The sequence below is a fragment of the Coregonus clupeaformis genome, unplaced genomic scaffold (assembly GCF_020615455.1).
Source record: "Coregonus clupeaformis isolate EN_2021a unplaced genomic scaffold, ASM2061545v1 scaf0353, whole genome shotgun sequence".
Taxonomy (NCBI): domain Eukaryota; kingdom Metazoa; phylum Chordata; class Actinopteri; order Salmoniformes; family Salmonidae; genus Coregonus; species Coregonus clupeaformis.
In genome coordinates, this window is record NW_025533808.1 from 258978 (window position 1) to 278251 (window position 19274).

A 19274-nucleotide genomic window follows, 5' to 3' on the forward strand; every position below is an offset into this window, starting at 1 on the left:
TTGTCTGCATGCCATTAGCATTACCTCTAATACAATAGTTAGTGAAGCAGGAACCTAACCCATGAACCTGGCATTGGAATTGCCCGCGCTGAAGACATCTATATCGGTCTGTAAATACAGTGCCTTGGCGTTTTTCCTATTCTGTTGCATTACAACCTGTAATTTAAATGGATTTTTATTTGGATTTCATGTAATGGACATACACAAAATAGTCCAAATTGGTGAAGTGAAAAAAAAAATTATTTTTTAGAATTTTTTGAAACAACGGAAAAGTGGTGCGTGCATATGTATTCACCCCCTTTGCTATGAAGCCCCTAAATAAGGTCTGGTGCAACCAATTACCTTCAGAAGTCACATAGTTAGTTAAATAAAGTCCACCTGTGTGCAATCTAAGTGTCACATGATCTGTCACATGATTTCAGTATATATACACCTGTTCTGCAAGGCCCCAGAGTCTGCAACACCACTAAGCAAAGGGCACCACCAAACAAGCGGACCAAGGAGCTCTCCAAACAGGTCAGGGACAAAGTTGTGGAGAAGTAACGATCAGGGTTGGGTTATAAAAAAATATCAAAGACTTTGAACATCCCACGGAGCACCATTAAATCCATTATTAAAAAATTTAAAGAATATGGCACCACAACAAACCTGCCAAGAGAGGGCCGCCCACCAAAACTCACAGACCAGGCAAGGAGGGCATTAATCAGAGGCAAAAAAGTGACCAAAGATAACCCTGAAGGAGCTGCAAAGCTCCACAGCAAAAATTGGAGTATCTGTCCATAGGACAGTGGTTGTCCCACTGGCTATCATAAGTTGAATGAACCAATTTGTAAGTCGCTCTGGATAAGAGCGTCTGCTAAATGACGTAAATGTAAATATAAATGGCTGTTTGCATCAGGGGCATAGGCATGGATGGGCCTGGGTGGACACAGGCTCACCCACTGGGGAGCCAGGCCCACCCAATCAGATTGATGTGGTTTAAGCATTGTTGTGGACTAAGAACATAAATTATTTATTTATTTTCTATTTTTTTTAAAGTTTTTTTTTTTTTTTGTGAAGATCCAAAAACAATCTATAGGAAAACTCATAAAACATAAGGTTTTTCACACAGGATGCCTTCTCCACTTCTCCAGGCACCACTACACTACTGCATAGGGCCGATGGAAAGACAGCAGTCACACACAGCATGATGTTAAAGGATAAGCAGTCCATTCACTGAAATAATAAGCAAGTAGGTCCCAATCATAAGAATACAACCATCAAGCATTCCCCAATCGAAATTTACAAGTATTACTTGTATTACCCATTGCAAAAAACATTTAACGTTTAGCACACAAAGTAACCGGTGACCTAAAATTTAAATGCAACGTTTCACACTAACAACAGCAAGTGTGCTGCAATTAAAAACACAGTTCCACTCACCAGATGATGATCATTTAAAAAACGTAACTTCTTGTTGAAAGTTATTTTTGAAAAGGGAGAAGCTAACAAATTAGCAACAACACCTGCTGCAGCTGCTGCAAACTAGCCGACAACAAAAGCTAGCTAGACCATGGGAAAACTACTGCTCGCTACTGCGCAGTGACCTGTTGGCCTTCGAGAAGGCAGAAGTTTCCATAGGTTTTTGTAAAAATGGTCCCACACATTAAGTCAAAATGTGATTGGTTGATTTCACTGTCACTTCAACATTTTGCCCTAATACAGTTGAATGGTAGATGCCTTCTATATAGCTTCTGATGGCCTAGCCAATGGCTGATTTACAGTGGGGGAAAAAAGTAATTAGTCAGCCACCAATTGTGCAAGTTCTCCCACTTAAAAAGATGAGAGAGGCCTGTAATTTTCATCATAGGTACATGTCAACTATCTCCAGAAAATCACATTGTAGGATTTTTAATGAATTTATTTGCAAATTATGGTGGAAAATAAATATTTGGTCACCTACAAACAAGCAAGATTTCTGGCTCTCACAGACCTGTAACTTCTTCTTTAAGAGGCTCCTCTGTCCTCCACTCGTTACCTGTATTAATGGCACCTGTTTGAACTTGTTATCAGTATAAAAGACACCTGTCCACAACCTCAAACAGTCACACTCCAAACTCCACTATGGCCAAGACCAAAGAGCTGTCAAAGGACACCAGAAACAAAATTGTAGACCTGCACCAGGCTGGGAAGACTGAATCTGCAATAGGTAAGCAGCTTGGTTTGAAGAAATCAACTGTGGGAGCAATTATTAGGAAATGGAAGACATACAAGACCACTGATAATCTCCCTCGATCTGGGGCTCCACGCAAGATCTCACCCCGTGGGGTCAAAAGGATCACAAGAACGGTGAGCAAAAATCCCAGAACCACACGGGGGGACCTAGTGAATGACCTGCAGAGAGCTGGAACCAAAGTAACAAAGCCTACCATCAGTAACACACTACGCCGCCAGGGACTCAAATCCTGCAGTGAAAGATGTGTCCCCCTGCTTAAGCCAGTACATGTCCAGGCCCGTCTGAAGTTTGCTAGAGTGCATTTGGATGATCCAGAAGAGGATTGGGAGAATGTCATATGGTCAGATGAAACCAAAATAGAACTTTTTGGTAAAAACTCAACTCGTCGTGTTTGGAGGACAAAGAATGCTGAGTTGCATCCAAAGAACACCATACCTACTGTGAAGCATGGGGGTGGAAACATCATGCTTTGGGGCTGTTTTTCTGCAAAGGGACCAGGACGACTGATCCGTGTCAATTAAAGAATGAATGGGGCCATGTATCGTGAGATTTTGAGTGAAAACCTCCTTCAATCAGCAAGGGCATTGAAGATGAAACGTGGCTGGGTCTGTCTCCCGAGAGGCGCAGTGGTCTAAGGCACTGCATCGCAGTGCTAGCTGTGCCACTAGAGATCCTGGTTCGAATCCAGGCTCTGTCGTAGCGACCGGGAGACCCATGGGGCGGCGCACAATTGGCCCAGCGTCGTCCAGGGTAGGGGAGGGAATGGCCGGCAGGGATGTAGCTCATGGTCTTGGTAGAGCATGGCATTTGCAACGCCAGGGTTGTGGGTTCGTTTCCCACGGGGGGGGGGCAGTATGAAAAATTAAAAAAAAAATGTATGCACTCACTAACTGTAAGTCGCTCTGGATAAGAGCGTCTGCTAAATGACTAAAATTTAAAAATGTAAAAATGTATTTCAGCATGACAATGATCCCAAACACACCGCCCGGGCAACAAAGGAGTGGCTTCGTAAGAAGCATTTCAAGGTCCTGGAGTGGCCTAGCCAGTCTCCAGATCTCAACCCCATAGAAAATCTTTGGAGGGAGTTGAAAGTCTGTGTTGCCCAGCGACAGCCCCAAAACATCACTGCTCTAGAGGAGATCTGCATGGAGGAATGGGCCAAAATACCAGCAACAGTGTGTGAAAACCTTGTGAAGACTTACAGAAATGTTTGACCTGTGTCATTGCCAACAAAGGGTATATAACAAAGTATTGAGAAACTTTTGTTATTGACCAAATACTTATTTTCCACCATAATTTGCAAATAAATTCATTAAAAATCCTACAATGTGATTTTCTGGAGAAAAGAAAATCTCATTTTGTCTGTCACAGTTGACGTGTACCTATGATGAAAGTTACAGGCCTCTCTCATCTTTTTAAGTGGGAGAACTTGCACAATTGGTGGCTGACTAAATACTTTTTCCCCCCACTGTATCTAGCTAGATTTACTGTATCTCCTCAGAGACCAGCAAATCCAAATCCTGATTGGATATATTTTCCCTTTCCAACTAAAACTGAAGAGATGAAATCAGAACATCATTAAAAATAACAATATAATTATTATTATTTTATAAATCCTTAGCGTAGAAGGCCCATTGTTCCCTACTGTGTCTGGGTTAGTAATAATTTGTAGATTAGCTCTATTTTCCCTCAGCATGCATTTGTTCACTTCTGAATGGCTAAAGAATCCATATGTTGTTCAGAAATATGAACAGAGAAATATTGGACATTTTGAACTCTTATTATGGTGGCGATTTGACAAAATTACAATCATGGTCTTGAATTGGACTCGCATTTTTCTGGTCTCGGTTTTGGACCCCTTGTCCCCCCCCCCCGTCTTGACTCAGACCCAATTGGCTCCGGTCTCAGTCTTGAATCGGTCTCGCTTTATGTGGACTCGAAGACAACACTGCTAATATGTGATCAAATGTGATCCACTGAAGGGAAGCACCTTCATTACACACACAACCACAGTACAGCAGCAATGTCAAATTAAAAACAGAATTGCTCTAACATTTCTGTAGAAAAGCCAACGACAAAGGCTTGAATTTCTTTTTTTTTTGTGTTGCGCTGTTGCAGGTATCTGCACTTAATTCAGAAGCCCTGCACACCGGGTAGGCAAAGTGTTCGCATTTGGAACCATTTAATTTGTCTGAAAAGTCAAAAATACTTGTGGGAAATTTGTGGTTAAATCGAGTGTGCCTACTGCGCTGGCCAATCGGATATCTCAACTCACCATACCAACAGCTTCCACGACCCTGGCCAAAGTTTGATACTAGCCTATGTGAGATTTCATGACTTTTAAAACCATGACCAGAGAGACTGTCAAAGAATACAGCAAAGAGCTGCTGTTACTATGAGTGAGTTCATGTCTAAGTTTTTATTCTGCACTGTCACTGTTTTTATTCAACACCAATACAAAACGTGATTCTCCCTACATCCACTCACACTGCAATGAATGAGTAAGTGTATCGATAGCCCTGTGTTTAGCCCTGCGATAGCCCCATTTTTATTATCAGCTCGTCATGTCTATTTTAATATCGAGGAATAGTTAACTTTTTCTGGTCATAGGAATAACATGAATTATGAGGCAGATGAGGCGCGACTCGAGTTTCTCCATCAGGTGGAAGACGGTGTCCCCTCTCTCTGATCAGTCTCTCCGGAGGAAAGGAAGGAGAGAGCAGGAACCGTGAGATGCGGACCCTCTGCTGTTCTCTCCCTCCCTCCGCTGAGACTATTATTTTTACTTTTTTTAAACTATATTAAACAACAGTAACATGCAAAATACAGAAAACAGAAAAGCCTGAGGGATTACACAAAGAAATAACGAAGACGAAAAACCGCTGAGACTAATGCAGTGTTCAAAACAACTGGGAACCCGGAAATCTCCTACTTCCGACTTCAATGAGCTCAAGACAACTGGGAACTCTGGAAAAAAAAACGAGATCCGACTGGTAAAAATCATTTTGAACGTTCATCCAACTCAGAATTTCAAGTCGGAAACTCAGGCATCTTTCCGACCGGAACTTTCCGACCTGAAGATCACTGACGTCATGATTTGACCTCGTTCCCCCCTGAGTTCCCAGTTGTCGTGAAAGCACCATGACCATCAGATGCAGGTACCATCAGTCCAGTAAAATAAAAAGCAAATCATTTCAATTTATACTCAGCTGCGTCTCGCAAATGCTACACCAACTGATCTATTCTGTTATCAAAGCTAGAGTTTGAAAATATAATACAACGCCAGGACAGCGGAGTCACTCACCACCTTCCGGAGACATTTGAAACCCCACCTCTTTAAGGAACACCTGGGATAGGATAAAGTAATCCTTCTAACCCCCCCCCCTTACCCCACCAAATTTTAAAAAAATAATAATAATAGTAAAGTGGTTATCCCACTGGCTATAAGGTGAATGCACCAATTTGTAAGTCGCTCTGGATAAGAGCGTCTGCTAAATGACGTAAATGTAAGAACAATATTGCCAGGCCAGGCATATAGCCAATATGCCGTGATAATGTAATATGCCTACTGCACAAACCTCATTGCTATAGAACTGGTTTATATTAGTCATGTCTAAAAGAAATCTGAGCTGTATATCTCAGCTTGCTTTTTGACTGCCAATGTGATCTTGACTCAGAAAAGGTTGGTGACCACTGCTCTAAATGAACAATCTAGCTATCCTCTGTACGACTTACACGGTTTCCTGTAGTTATCTTCAAATTACACAGACCGATACGCAGTCTTTAAGGGGGAAACAAACACCAACATTTTGAAAACCATGGAGGAAGGAAGCAACATTTTTATTTATTTTTATTTTTTGTACTTTTACCCCTTTTCCTCCCCAATTTCGTGATATCCAATTGGTAGTTACAGTCCAATTTGAAAAGAAGCCAAAATTCTGCAGAGCAATCTACTCAAAATAGTGTAGATTAGAGTAAGACTCATGATAGCGTAGCTTCTGGATGGAGATTGTATTCCCCATCTAGCAGTTTAACAGTTAGCTATCGTTCAATTTAATTACCGACCTGTGTCTGTGCCTGTTTGACATAGCTTTTCCCAGGTCGAAGGGTAAAAAAAAATTGACAGTTCTGATCAGAAAGTTGTTGTTTGCGTTGCCTAGCGGTGCCCAAGAAATAAGTAAATCCAATTGTTAGATGCTATCACCCACCTGTAAATTAAAACCAAACATGGATGGTTTCCATGTTGTGTTTTCACTATCCGGGCACACACCGGTCTGTGTTTCACACCTGGCGTGTAATCCATGAGGGGGTTCGATTAATCTCGTGTTTTGCATCGGCTAAAAGTTGATTGCATTCAATTTGGAAACGGGATGCCTCCCGGGCGTGAGCCAGGTGCCCCGCTCTGTCCGACAGCGAAGTCCACTCAAAACAAAAGTTACATAATTAAGCACCTGTAGCAATTACTAGGGATCTGTATCTGCCTTCCCAATGAAAACTAGTTAAAAAATTCAAACATTTATTTTATGGAAAGCGATGTGTGTTTTTGGACGCTGTACCATGCTGCCTTGTTGACAACATGGACGAGCAGATTACTGTTCGATTTGAGAAGGACGCTCCTCCCTCCCCGCTTTCGCCCGCTGACGTGAAGGGCCAAACAGTTCCAAAACGTACGTTTTGCAACTAAAACAAGTTTATTAGACAAATGCAGTTAGGTCCCTCCCAGTTTCATTCAGTTTGCTTCTGTGTAGCCCTTTCCACTCACAGCCCGTCATCCCGTATACGGGTTGAAAATGGCAAACTGTCATTGATTTGCGCCTAACTTGGAACGCATTGGCTGTTGTCTGAGAGCGCGAAATGCTGTAAATCAAAAGGAGTCGATGTGTTCTGAAAGATGAGACATTGAGGATTATATTACCACTTTGATGTCATACAAGCAAACCACAAAACCATGAGTCCAAATGTGCACTTCACATTTCCATATTTGAAAATGTAAAATTACAATCCGTTTGTCTGACGTGCCTTTGAAAGCCTAACACTAAGATTGTACAGTGGGGAAAAAAGTATTTAGTCAGCCACCAATTGTGCAAGTTATCCCACTTAAAAAGATGAGAGAGGCCTGTAATTTTCATCATAGGTACACGTCAACTATGACAGACAAAATGAGAAAAAAAAATCCAGAAAATCACATTGTAGGATTTTTAATGAATTTATTTGCAAATTATGGTGGAAAATAAGTATTTGGTCAATAACAAAAGTTTCTCAATACTTTGTTATATACCCTTTGTTGGCAATGACACAGGTCAAACATTTTCTGTAAGTCTTCACAAGGTTTTCACACACTGTTGCTGGTATTTTGGCCCATTCCTCCATGCAGATCTCCTCTAGAGCAGTGATGTTTTGGGGCTGTCGCTGGGCAACACGGACTTTCAACTCCCTCCAAAGATTTTCTATGGGGTTGAGATCTGGAGACTGGCTAGGCCACTCCAGGACCTTGAAATGCTTCTTACGAAGCCACTCCTTCGTTGCCCGGGCGGTGTGTTTGGGATCATTGTCATGCTGAAAGACCCAGCTACGTTTCATATTCAATGCCCTTGCTGATGGAAGGAGGTTTTCACTCAAAATCTCACGATACATGGCCCCATTCATTCTTTCCTTTACACGGATCAGTCGTCCTGGTCCCTTTGCAGAAAAAACAGCCCCAAAGCATGATGTTTCCACCCCCATGCTTCACAGTAGGTATGGTGTTCTTTGGATGCAACTCAGCATTCTTTGTCCTCCAAACACGACGAGTTGAGTTTTTACCAAAAAGTTATATTTTGGTTTCATCTGACCATATGACATTCTCCCAATCCTCTTCTGGATCATCCAAATGCACTCTAGCAAACTTCAGACGGGCCTGGACATGTACTGGCTTAAGCAGGGGGACACGTCTGGCACTGTAGGATTTGAGTCCCTGGCGGCGTAGTGTGTTACTGGTGGTAGGCTTTGTTACTTTGGTCCCAGCTCTCTGCAGGTCATTCACTAGGTCCCCCCGTGTGGTTCTGGGATTTTTGCTCACCGTTCTTGTGATCCTTTTGACCCCACGGGGTGAGATCTTGCATGGAGCCCCAGATTGAGGGAGATTATCAGTGGTCTTGTCTGTCTTCCATTTCCTAATAATTGCTCCCACAGTTGATTTATTCAAACCAAGCTGCTTACCTATTGCAGATTCAGTCTTCCCAGCCTGGTGCAGGTCTACAATTTTGTTTCTGGTGTCCTTTGACAGCTCTTTGGTCTTGGCCATAGTGGAGTTTGGAGTGTGACTGTTTGAGGTTGTGGACAGGTGTCTTTTATACTGATAACAAGTTCAAACAGGTGCCATTAATACAGGTAACGAGTGGAGGACAGAGGAGCCTCTTAAAGAAGAAGTTACAGGTCTGTAAGAGCCAGAAATCTTGCTTGTTTGTAGGTGACCAAATACTTATTTTCCACCATAATTTGCAAATAAATTCATTAAAAATCCTACAATGTGATTTTCTGGATTTTTTTTCTCAATACCCCATAATGACAAAGCAAAAGAAGATGCATCCTGTTTCCATTGATCATCCTTGAGATGTTTCTACAACTTGATTGGAGTCCACCTTTGGAAAATTCTATTGAATGGACATGATTTGGAAAGGCACACACCTGTCTATATAACGTCCCACAGTTGACAGTGCATGTCAGAGCAAAAACCAAGCTATGAGGTCGAAGGAATTGACAGTAGAGCTCCGAGACAGCATTGTGTCGAGGCACAGATCTGGGGAAGGGTACCAAAAAATGTCTGCAGCATTGAAGGTCCCCAAGAACACAGTGGCCTCCATCATTCTTAAATGGAAGAAGTTTGGAACCACCAACACTCTTCCCAGAGCTGGCCGCCCGGCCAAACTGAGCAATCAGGGGAGATGGGCCTTGGTCAGGGAGGTGACCAATAACCCGATGGTCACTCTGACAGAGCTCCAGAGTTCCTCTGTGGAAATGGGAAAATCTTCCAGAAGGACAACCATCTCTGCAGCACTCCACCAATCAGACCTTTACGGTAGTGGCAAGACGAAGCCACTCAGTAAAAGGCACATAACAGCCCGCTCGGAGTTTGCCAAAATACACCTAAAGGACTCTCAGACCATGAGAAACAAGATTCTCGTCTGATGAAACCAAGATTGAACTCAATCAATCTACACACAATACCCCATAATGATAAAGCAAAAACAGGTTTTTAGATTTTTTTTAGCAAATGTATTTAAAATAAAAAACTGAAATATCACATGTACATAAGTATTCAGACCCTTTACTCAGTACTTTGTTGAAGCACCTTTGTAAATTGAAAACAAAATTTTTTGCTAAAAGTATTATTATATTATATTATTGATCGATTGACTATGAGTTTTCTGATCACCCAGTAGTGCCATCTGCAGGGTTAGCTCCAGGTAAATATTGCAATCCTTCAGCCATTCCTGGACCTGTGACAAACAACAAGCTACAAATGGACAGTACCAAAACAAATGATCTAATGATTCTGTCTCTTCACAGCTAAATCTGCTGAGCTGGGAAGATTGTATCTTGGGTATGGCACTACAAGCATGGCACACCTGTATTTGGGGAGTTTCTCCCATTCTTCTCTGCAGATCCTCTCAAGCCCTGTCAGGTTGGATGGGGAGCGTTGCTGCACAGATATTTTCAGGTCTCTCCAGAGATGTTCGATTGGGTAAAAGTCCAGGCTCTGGCTGGGCCACTCAAGGACATTCGAGACTTGTCCCGAAGCCACTCCTGCGTTGTCTTGGCTGAGTGCTTAAGGTCGTTGTCCTGTTTGAAGGGGAACCTTCGCCCCAGTCTGAAGTCCTGAGCGCTCTGGAGCAGGTTTTCATCAAGGATCTCTCTGTATTTTGCTCCGTTTATCTTTGCCTCGATCCTGACTAGTCTCCCAGTCCCTGCAGCTGAAAAACATGCACACAGCATGATGCTGCCACCACCATGCTTCTCCGTAGGGATGGTGCCAGGTTTCCTCCAGACGTGACGCTTGGCATTCAGGCCAAAGAGTTCAATCTTGATTTCATCACACCAGAGAATCTTGTTTCTCATGGTCTGAGAGTCTTTAGGTGCCTTTTGGCAAACTCCAAGCTGAGGAGTGGCTTCCGTCTGGCCACTCTACCATAAAGGCCTGATTGGTGGAGCACTGCAGAGATGGTTGTCCTTCTTGAATGTTGACCCATCTCCACAGAGGAACACTAGAGCTCTGTCAGAGTGACCATCAGGTTATTGGTCACCTCCCTGACCAAGGCCCTTCTCCCCTGACAGCTGAGTTTGGCCGGGCGGCCAGCTCTAGGAAGAGTCTTTGTGGTTCCAAACTTCTTCCATTTAAGAATGATGGAGGCCACTGTGTTCTTGGGGACCTTCAATGCTGCAGACATTTTTTGGTACCCTTCCCCAGATCTGTGCCTCGACACAATCCTGTCTCAGAGCTCTACGGACAATTACTTCGACCTCATGGCTTGGTTTTTGCTCTGACATGCACTGTCAACTGTGGGACCTTATATAGACAGGTGTGTGCCTTTCCAAATCATATCCAATCAATTGAATTTACCACAGGTGGACTCCAATCAAGTTGTAGAAACATTTCAAGGATGATCAGGCTCGATTTCAAGTCTCATGGCAAAGGGTCTGAATACTTATGTAAATAAGGTATTTCCGTTTTGCATACATTTCTAAAAACCAGTTTACACTTTGTCATTATGGGGTATTGTGTGTAGATTGATGAGTTTTTGTTATCCATTTTAGAATATGGCTGTAACGTAACAAAATCTGGAAAAAGTGAACACAACCTGTTAGTGAGCATTTCAACTTTTCCAAGAATCCATTCACCTGACTGGTGTGGATTATCAAGAAGCTGATTAAACAGCATGATCATTACACAGGTGCACCTTGTGCAGGGGACAATAAAAGGCCACTAAAATGTGCAGTTTTGTCACAACACCACATGTCTCAAGTTTTGAGGGAGCGTACATTTGGCATGCTGACTGCAGGAATGTCCACCAGATCTGTGTCCATTTCTCTACCATAAGCCGCCTCCAACATCCTTTTAGAGATTTTGGCAGTACGTCCAACCGGCCTCACAACTACAGGCCACGTGTAACCACACCAGCCCAGGACCTCCACATCCGGCTTCTTCACCTGCGGGAACGTCTGAGACCAGCCACCCAAACAACTGATGAAACTGAGAAGTATTTCTGTCTGTAATAAAGCCCTTTTGAGGGGAAAACTGTGCCTGACACCCAAGTGGGTGGGCCTATGTCATGTGAAATCCATAGATTAAGGCCTACTGAATTTATTTCAATTGACTGATTTCCTTATATGAACTGTAACTCAGTAAAATTGTTGAAATTGTTCTATATATTTATTTTTTCTTCTAAATGACGAAATATTAGATCAACTTACCTCAGAACAGTTTTGTTAGTGACTTAAAAAATGTAGATGAGATACATAACTCGGGTAGTGGCAGCAACGGAAAGTGTAACATAAAGTCGTTTCTGTGATAATTACAGGGGGTGCTAGTTACCCTATGCTGTTAGATGGAGATTACAATATCTGTCTAGAAACTGGGCTAGAGTCAAGACTGTTCCGCTCACTGGATCCTACAAAGCCTTTCTGCAAAGACAGCTCAGTGCAAAATTATTTTAAATGCGGTTATTTTCTTGGTACGTCAATTAGATCATATGACACGACGTTGTTTGGTATTGAAATAATTAATAAAATAGTCTAGGCTACTATAAAATTATATAAAATAGGTTATCCCTCAACTAGCCTATAGGCGTGACAGGCCCAGAGCACAATAGTGCAAATGCGATTCTGCATGATTGCTGCGCTGCGTCAACATTTTTAAACACGTGAACCCTCGCAATAGTCTATATTGTATGTAGGTCTTTACCTTCATGCCATATGTCAAAACAAATTAAATGAAGCCCCAGCGTCTTTTACCTGGCAATCCAATTTGATTTTCCGTTTGCGTCTTCTCTTGCTCAAATGGCAATATCCCAAACGAGATAGGCTAAATATATCCTTACAAATCCACCACCAAGGTGACGAGGTCTGGAAACCAAGCAATCAGCCTCACGAGAGTAAGCTACTGAGAAGCGTCAGAAACACATTCGGCAAATTGCTTCACGGTCCCTTTGAACAACAGCGAAAATGGACGCGGACGCTCTGGGAATATAAATACCGGCAATTAGAAGCCCGACGTATTCCATTGTGAGCCTCTCTTCCAACAATAAACACTAGGTAGCGACAAAGTAACACTTCCGTTTGGTTTTCAGAATAAAAGTCCCCTTATCCAGCAACGCATGCAAAGGTATTTTGCAAAGTGTGACTGTCAGTGTCCACAGGCATTTTGTAAAGTGTTATTTGATTTATGTCCTATTAGTTACACCTCATTGGAATCATTGTAACACATCTGTTTTATTTACTTGAACTCTTAAGGACAAAACAAATATTGTCTCAACTAAAAACCAGTCCAGTCAGCTCACCAAAACCGAATTGTATTAGTATGGAAGTTGCAAATGACAAAGTGGCAACTGCATACTTAGGGAGTGCCACTTCCACACAATTCGGCTCCTACCCAGCGCAAACTCAGGACCTCTGCCTCGCAAGCACACATGACCGCCCTCCTAGAGCGTTCCAACCCATTGCACTTCCAGAAAATGCCTATTTCAATAGCGCAAGGGGTGACACTTTCAGGCTGAGGAGTGAGTTTCACAGATCCCCATCTGCTACATATGCACAAATAGATCAGTAAATCAGTAACCATATCCACAAAATAAAATGAAGACTAATGATAATGTAAATTAACCATTATGATCATTTTTACACTCATCCATATTAGGCTACCGGAAGACTGCTGTTTTTGAACATATTGTAGCAAATTCGGGACTCTGACTATTACACCTCTCGATGAGGTCACTAGTTGTTGTACAAAGGTCTCTACATGCTTACTGAATGCTACTGCCATCCCCATATTTCTCTCACAAGTCCCTTGGGACACACTTTCGATGGCCTCACCATCCCACTTCTAACACCAGTGTAGCGAATATGGGGAGTAGCCCGACCAGGACACAAACCCAGGTCACTGCTACTGTGAGTCCAAAACTTAAATTGTTGCACCAAGAGGTCCGAACTTTCTGATGAGATATTTAATAATTCTTTATTGTGAAATGTGTCTTCCATCTGAACAAACAACAGCACAGCATCACCAATAAGTGCAATAAATACAGAAATACATACAGAAATCACAAGCAATAACTACAGCAGACATGTGGACACAGTTCGTAATTCAGTTCGTCAATTCTGGTGGGGGGTTTGAGCAGTTATTTCTTGATTTATACTGAATTGATTTACAATGGTGGGAATTAATGATTTCTGAGCTCTGGTGGTTTTGTAAAGATGGACTCTGCATCGGCGGCCTGATGGTAGGAGCTGATTGAGTGGGTTGAGTGTGTGTGTCAGGTCGAAGGCGATTCTCGCTCCTGCCCTCACTACTCTCTCCAAGGACAGCGCTTCCATGTTCTTGAGATTAACTCCACTGATTTAGCTTGACAGCTTTACTATTTTGTGTAGTTTTTATTTTATTTTTATGGATAGGCTTGGAAACAGAAAGTGACAACACTCTGAACAAGGTGTGTAGAATATGGTTGTTATTCTTTTATTGACCTGATATTTAATTCATATCCTCATGAAATACAGGCGTTGTTGTCCCTTTTTGTATATCTGTTGTGTGTTTGCAGTCCAGGTGTAACGATCCCGGCAGTCTGAGTCGGGTCCTGTCTGGTGACTAGTGTTTCTGTTCGTGATCTCCAGTTTCCCGAGGGTTCGGGAACGCTCCGGGGAGCGCTCTTGATTTCCGCACCTGCATCCCATCAGCAATCTGCACACCTGGTCCTGATCATCACCCTTCTTAGGCTCTGGCCTAACATCCAGTTCCTGCCGGATCGTTAGCCATGAACAGTATGTTTGTCAGCGTATCAGCCTCTAAGCTACTAGTGTTAGTTTTGTTGTTTTGCACCTTGTTGGCTTGCCGTGTACTTACCTCCGTTTGTTTCTATCTGCAGTCTCTCACCCGGAACCTTCTCCCCACCTCTGCCTGATGGTCGGCGGCTGCCGAGCCATTACCGGACCAACCACTGCACCCTCAACAACCCATCCACGCCACCCGCTCTGTTCCCTGGATTATTCAGCCTCACTCGGGAATCTGTTAAATAAACACTCACCTTTGTCTCAACGTACCTTGTCCTGGTCTGCTTCTGGGTTCTGGCTTAGTAAACCGTGACACCAGGAGAGTTTTGAGTAAATTATAGTTCCAAGATATTTGTATTGCTCAACTGATTCTATTTGTTCTGAGTCAATGTGAATGGGCCCGGTATCATCTTTTATAGTTCTGAAGTTTATTGTTGTTTCCTTGTTGTTGTTTTTCACATACAAAATGAGTCTGTTTTCCTTTTACCATTGGGTAAAGTGTGTTATTTCTGTCCTGTAGTCATCCTCGGACCCCTAGGTGTGTTCCCAGGTGTGTACGATATGCTTTCTAAATGCTACTAAAGGCTGTACAAACCCAAAAGCCTTGTTTTCACCTTGCGCTAATGTGGTTTTCATTATCTGATCAAGATGATCCAAGCAAGTTCTGTCACGTTTACACATGGTAATAAAATGTGTCTGTTATCTGTCCACTGTGTCCGCATTGTGACCATATTTCCCTATAATATCTATCTGCAGTCTGCAGTAACTACAAGGAACAGTTCAGTGTTGTAGTAATCAAGACCACATTTTGAGTTTCTCGGTCTTGTCTCAGTGTCTGATACATTTTTACTCAGTCTTGACTCGGTCTCAGACAATGAGGACTCATAATTTCTTCCAGAGACCAGCCGAGACCAGCAGAGTAAAAAACTAATAATTACAGTGGTCGCGTTCCACTGCTTAGACGTTGCATGCATCAACCAATGGTTGGTATCACGTCATTGACTGTGTCATCGAATGACGGATCGTACACAGTGGCGGCTCCTGAAAAAATTCTCAGGGGGGGCAATTTTTCTGATGATTTAGGTGACCTACACACATTTAAAAAAAGATATGTCCAGCAACAACATGAAGACAGGGGCAGCATATAAGTCAATACTGATATACACATTACTTGCTTCAAAAAGGCCTCATGGTTGAATTGGAAATATGTGCACCTGAGCATAATTCACAACAAGCAAGCAGGAGCTTTTGATAGAGGCTACTGAAAACATTGATGCAAGTTATTGGTAATAAGACATTTTTATAGACTTCCATATTCTGCCCTCTTGTATAGATTTGTGAAAATGAACAGTGATAGACATTTTGCCTGAAAACAGAATTTGAAAATAATTTCTAGAAAAGGTAAACACAGCTATCTGTATGGCTTTGTAAAAATGAACAACCATATTCTGGCCAATTGTATAGATTTGTAAATATGATGATGTCTCCTTTCATGCATACATTTTCAAATAAAGCTCCGCTTTGAGAAAGATCGAATGATATTGTTTAATCTTACCTTATGGCCTGCACACTGCTTGTGAAGCTGTCGAGGGCACGTTTGATGAAGACAGCATCGATGTCCTTCTTCTGTAGCTTCTGGTACAGAATGTCGACGTGGGGCATGATTTTGTGAAAAAGCCCCAGGAAAAAAATAAAATCTTCTTGCTATCTATGTACCTCAGCACAAGCACCAGCTGTGTCTGTGTAGAAACCTGTTGAATTATTAAATTTGGTCTGGGAGGTCCTAATTGTTTCGTTGCCAATTTATCTTGATTTGTTCGCCGACAAAAATGAACTTCTTTCAAAGAGACAATCGAGTTGCACTGAACGCTAGCCATCTTCACAGTAGTACGTGAATTGATTGACGCTGCTACCCGCTCTTTTCTTAGTTATGTTCATGGTTATGTTACGTATGACGAAAGCACGTAAGTGTAAGCCCTCCCGGAACCCATAGAGATTGTATTGAAAGCTCTGATATTTGAAAAAAAAAAGATTTTACATGAGAGTCTGAGAGACTTCTGGGGCGATTTTCAACCTGACTGAAATCGCCCCAAAACGGGCGGGGCCATTTGAAGCACGACTTTAGCCTGATTGGACATTTAGTGGCAGATCAGACGTCTAGATTAGAACACTGAAAACTACTGTTGCCGTGATATAATTGATTAGAAAAAAAATCCCTTCCTTTTCCCGTTTGGCAGTGCGTCGCCCATATCGCCCTAATGAACACACCGCCCCTGATCGTACATTTCCATATAACACAATAATTCCAATAGCCACTCTAGCTTCGCCCTCATGTGGAAGCTAGCAAGCAGATTAGGTAGTGCTAGGTATCAACAGCCAATCCAGTAAGGGATGGAAGCTATAGTGAGCTTCGATTGGTCAATAGCGTTGCGTTATCGCAGAGTATTTGCATAAAGTTCAGCTTTCCCCAACTTTGGTCCTGCTCTGTTCACGCTCCCTCGCCTATGCTCGCATCGCCCAACGGTCCCACTGTCCACTTCGCTTCCCTCCATTGAAAATGAATGGGGCTCCGTTGTTTCATCACCCCCATAGTGTTCTGTGGAAATGCACTGTAAGCAGTGGAATGCGACCAGTATCAGCTTCCATTCCATCAGCGCATTAAACTGCTTTGCCAGGCCAAATATCCACACTCTTTTCATGACACAATATCTTATCGCCTATTGAAACATGGGCTTGCTACTTTTCTCAATAGTTACCTACCGTCCTTGAAAACTTTGTGGCGTTCATCAGAATTTCCTTGATTTGTTGGTAGGGAAGAGTGGGGGAAATCGTTTGAAAGTTGCACGCTCACTTTTAGTAAGGGGAGACCGGGGGAAGCTGTAACATATTTTGTCTTTCTATCTATTATAGACCTGTTTGGGTTAGTGATAATTTGTAGAGTGGCTCTCTATTTGCCCCTCAGCATGCATTTTCTCACCTTTCTGAATGTCTAAAGAATCCATATGTTTTTCCCAAAAAAATAAATATGTTTTAAATAAATAAACAAAGCATATTAATTATCATTGTACATGATATATTCAGTATACAAGAAAAACCTTGTTTGATTATGTGTGTGTGTGTGTGAGTGTGAGAGTTAGGCTACATGGAGGGGATTATTGGGTAGTTTGGTTCATCAGGCTGACCCCCAGTCTTCACTTGAAGTTAGTGAGGCATGATGAGGTTTTGGCAATGTGAAGATAAGAATTCCAGAGTATGGTTCCTATGTATCTGGTAGAGAATTTACTTTGTGAGGTGTGGGGAAGGTGAAGGTTATCGCAGTGTTATATAGATGGATTTCAGAATTAACCTGGAAGAATCCATTGAAGGGTTTAGGTAAACTGTCTGGGAGGTATGAATATTTGTAGATGAAAGTGCATAATTGGCATACATTAATGTCCTAAATAGACAATATATTGAGTTTATTAAACAAAGGTACAGATGGAGCCAGGTAATTAGACGAGATGGCTAGTCTTGCAAATGTCTTTTGTATGATGAGTAATTTGCATAGGTAGGAGGCATATGTACTGGCCCAGACAATATTACAGTAAATGAGATATGGGTAAATTAAGCTATAGTATAGAGTTAGGAAGCAAGCCTGATGAACCAAACCACTAATCTTTCTGATGATACCAACAGATTTAATCACTTTGCTACAGACAAATTGAATATGATCTGTCCAGGATAACGTTTCATCAATTAGAACTCAGAGGAATCTAGTGGATGTGACTTGTTCCATTTCATTCCCACCAATTGAGATTCTGGCTCTTTTTTTAAAACAATATTTCTTATTCTTACTAGTGAATACAATAAAGTTCGATAGTTTTTACATTTAAAGATATTTTGTTTATCTGGAACCATTCAGAAAATGTGGCCATACCTGAGTTGGCTTAATTAATTAGTGAATAAAAATGGTGTGATAAAATTAAATTGGTATCATCAGCAAAGGGAATGGGAAGTACGGTAGAAGACACAGCAGCAACGTCATTGATATAGATTAGGAATAACAAAGGTCCAATTATCGAACCCTGTGGCAGAGCACAGGATATCTTGGCCCTGGTAGATGCACAGCCGTTTGCATAACAAATTGTTCTCTAGCATAAACATAACTATATAACCAATTATATGTATAATCATGAAAACAGTAACAATGCAATTTAGAAAGTAATATTTCATGATCAACCGTGTCAAACGCTTTGGATTGATCTAAAAAGATGCCAAGAGCGTATTCATTATTGTTAAGGGCTCTAAAGATTCTATCCACAAGCTGCCAAAGAGCCATACTGTGGAGTAGTTTTTACGAAAACTCTATTGGTGCTCATATAGAATACAGTGTTGATTTAAATGTTTCAAGATTCTCTTATACACACATTTTTCTAGGATTTTTGAAAAACATGATAGTACAGATATTGGGCGATAATTTGTAAAAGATCTTGGATCCCCAGATTTATAGAGGGGGATAACTTTGGCAATTTTCAAATCTTTAGGAACAATACCAATTTGCATAGATTTGGTAAAGATACTGTATACACTATATATACAAAGTATGTGGACACCCCTTCAAATTAGTGGATTCGGCTATTTCAGCCACACCCGTTGCTGACAGCTGTACATAATCGAGCACACAGCCATGCAATCTCCATAGACAAACATTGGCAGTGGAATGGCCTTACTGAAGAGCTCAGTGACTTTCAACGTGGCACCGTCATAGGATGCCATCTTTCCAACAAGTCAGTTCGTCAAATTTCTACCCTGCTAGAAGTTGCTCCGGTCAACTGTAAGTGCTGTTATTGTGAAGTGGAAACGTCTAGGAGCAACAACGGCTCAGCCGCGAAGTGGTAGGCCACACAAGCTCACAGAACGGGACCACTGACTGCTGAAGCACGTAGCTCGTAAAAATCGTTGGTCCTCGGTTGCAACACTCACTACCGAGTTCCAAACTGCCTCTCGAAGCAACGTCAGCACAATAACTGTTCGTCAGGAGCTTCATGAAATGGGTTTCCAT

At 42.0% G+C, this 19274-nt stretch overlaps 1 protein-coding gene across 3 annotated transcripts in view; it reads right to left on the reverse strand.

The window, feature by feature from the left end:
• LOC123484548 (CSC1-like protein 2) overlaps positions 1 to 12470 on the reverse strand; it is a 97642-nt gene extending 85172 nt beyond the window's left edge. For all 3 annotated transcript variants that reach the window (XM_045215019.1, XM_045215018.1, XM_045215017.1), the window contains exon 1: positions 12206 to 12470. The gene's annotated coding sequence lies outside the window, so the exon portion shown is untranslated. The remainder of the gene's footprint in view (positions 1 to 12205) is intronic.
• Between the last annotated feature and the right edge of the window lie 6804 nt (positions 12471 to 19274).